Source organism: Triturus cristatus, chromosome 1_1, assembly GCF_964204655.1.
Source record: "Triturus cristatus chromosome 1_1, aTriCri1.1, whole genome shotgun sequence".
NCBI lineage: Eukaryota > Metazoa > Chordata > Amphibia > Caudata > Salamandridae > Triturus > Triturus cristatus.
In genome coordinates, this window is record NC_140579.1 from 1,053,544,908 (window position 1) to 1,053,547,407 (window position 2,500).

Consider the following 2,500-nt stretch of genomic DNA (forward strand, 5'->3'; position numbering starts at 1 on the left):
GAAGCCCTAACCCTGAGCGGCTCCAGCACCGAAGTCTGCCTCCCCAGCATCCATGTGATCTGTGTGGGGGCCCTTCTGCTCCTTGCTGCTCACCGCGTTGTCTGACCACTCGCCGACCGGCTTGTGGCCCTCTTCACGACGCACCACGACAGTCTTTCATCACTGGTCTGGTTGCTCCAGACTGGCTCTTGCTCCCCTTCAACAGAGGAGTACCTCGGACCCTCCTGGTCCACTCCAGATGCCATCTTGACTCCACCGCGTGGGTTTGCCACTGCCAAGACCTGCTGCCCCACTCCTGGGCCCAGCATCATCGACAGCAGACACCTTCGTGGGACAGCTCGCCCTCCATCCTGGTCGCCGCCGCGCCTCCTGGTCCGAGGAACAGCCGAGTCCGACGTCATCCACTCACCTGGTCGAGGTGACTTCATCCGGTACCTTCCTGGTACCCACACGATCGCTGGCTAGCGGTTGAGAACTGAGTCCCCTCTGCTTTCAGGTTTCCTTCATCACCGATCCAGGCTTGGATCTCGCTGAACATCGACACTGGTCGCCTGCCAGCAACTTCTTCTTTCAGGCTCCTGAGACTACAACGAGGACTCCCGACATCTTGCTGAACCCCACGCAGCCGCAGCCTCTGGGCTAGGTAACTCGAGCATCTCGGTGTTCCATCGTAGGTTCACTCTACAAGTGTCCAGTTCCTTTTTCGTTTAGTCCCACTGATCGGATTCCTCCGGAATCAGTAACTTTAAACTTTCTAACCTCTCCCATTCCACTTGCAGTGTAAATGGTTTCGTGCCCTTCGGGCATTTGTGTAAATTGTGCAACCAGAAGTATTTTCCTAAGAGTTTTGTATTGTGCTTAGCTCCCTGACTCATAAAGAGCCAGGGTAGTCTTGTTATAAATAAATATCCTTTATTTTCATAACAACTTGTGTGGTGTCCTTTCACTTGGTGTTCAAGGGGTATATGTGATGGTAAACAGCTGGCTTAACACGCCCTCTAGAGTTTAGCCTGAATACTGCTCTTGTCCACGCTACTAGGATAGCTGGTCTATAAGGTTGACTTACAACCAATCATCAATAAGGGTCGTTTGGAATGATACACAGTGATCACTAGAATAGTGAGCACTACATATCAGGCCAACTTCTCACACCGAGCTCACCTGGCACGGAACCGAATGGCAGTGCATCCCTTGGCTGGCACCACCCCTCCCTCCAAAAAAGGCCCTGGCGCCGGCTGGGCCCTCCAGGCGTCCCGAGTCCCGGTACGATCTGACCGGTGTCTCGGGCGACCGAGGAGCGGCCCTTCTCGCGCGGCAGGGCGGCCTGGAAGAGCAGGGGCCGAGGGCCTGCGATGGGACCCTGGCTCCTCTCGGTGGGAGGCGTGCGGGATGGGGAGCCGCCTGGCTCTTCCCTTTCGGCGCCTCCGACCCAGGCGAGGGTGGTGGTGGGCCGATCGCCAGCCTCTGCTGGCACGGCTCGGGGCCGATCCGGCGACGGACGGCTGATGTGCAGGTGGAGCGACCCTCCCTCGTGTCCAGGTACCCGGTCCGACCCGGCCCCGTGAGGCCGGGCTGAGGGGTTTGAAGACTCGCGCGGTCCCTCCCGGGGTAACCGGCGGCTGCGGGGCTGCCTGCTCCGGGAGCCCCCCTCCCTCGCCCCCGGGCGGGTGGGGCCGGGCCGAGCGCCTGGCAATGTTTTTTTCCCCCCACGACGGTGCCGTCTGACTCCCAGAGGGGAAGCCTTGAACAGGGCGCCCGGGCCGTCTCGCCGCGCGGGCGACGGACGGACGGACGGCGTCGCCTTCCTCCCGCCTCTTCTGCGCCCGCAGGTGGGCGAACGTTTTGGAAAAGTTGCCTGTGACTCTTGGCGGTGGATCACTCGGCTCGCGCGTCGATGAAGAACGCAGCTAGCTGCGAGAATTAGTGTGAATTGCAGGACACATTGATCATCGACACTTCGAACGCACCTTGCGGCCCCGGGTTCCTCCCGGGGCTACGCCTGTCTGAGGGTCGCTCGATCGTCAATCGCCCCGGGGCTTCCCCGGGACGCGGCTGGGGCCGTCGCAGGGTGAGCTCCACTTCCCCTTCGTCCCCCCACAAGGTAAGACCCCCCGATTGCCCGTCGGCAGGGTCCCTGGCCGGGTCCTGCTGGGGAGGTACGCCGCCGGCGCGCCTGGCCCCCCAAGAAGGGGGCCCGGCGACCGGTCCGCCCGGGCCCGTCCCGGGGCGCCTGGCTGCGTGCCGCGCGTGGCTGTCCGTGGTGTCCCACCGGCTACCCGCGCGCACGCGCCTCGGGCGTCCTCCTCCGCGGCCGGCTCCCCGGCGAGGGCGCGAAACCCCTCCAGACGCGATCCGGGGGAAAGAGGGCACGCGCTGCCGGTTACACCGGGCCGATCCCCTGCCCCGGCAGGGGGTGTGTGCCCGGCCCTCCCCGGCTCCCCCCCGAACGCTCCGGCGTTTTCTTTCCGACTACGACCTCAGATCAGACGTGGCGACCCGC

At 63.1% G+C, this 2,500-nt stretch overlaps 2 non-coding genes across 2 annotated transcripts in view; both read left to right on the forward strand.

The window, feature by feature from the left end:
- The first annotated feature begins 1,859 nt into the window (after window positions 1-1,859).
- Window positions 1,860-2,013, forward strand: LOC146871511 (5.8S ribosomal RNA). Its single transcript, XR_014960158.1, has one exon. It is a non-coding gene; the product is annotated as a 5.8S ribosomal RNA (ribosomal RNA).
- A 459-nt stretch (window positions 2,014-2,472) lies between these two features.
- Window positions 2,473-2,500, forward strand: part of LOC146871512 (28S ribosomal RNA) — a 3,662-nt gene continuing 3,634 nt past the window's right edge. The window contains exon 1 of the ribosomal RNA XR_014959775.1: window positions 2,473-2,500. This exon is cut by the window's right edge and continues 3,634 nt beyond it. This is a non-coding gene — a ribosomal RNA (28S ribosomal RNA).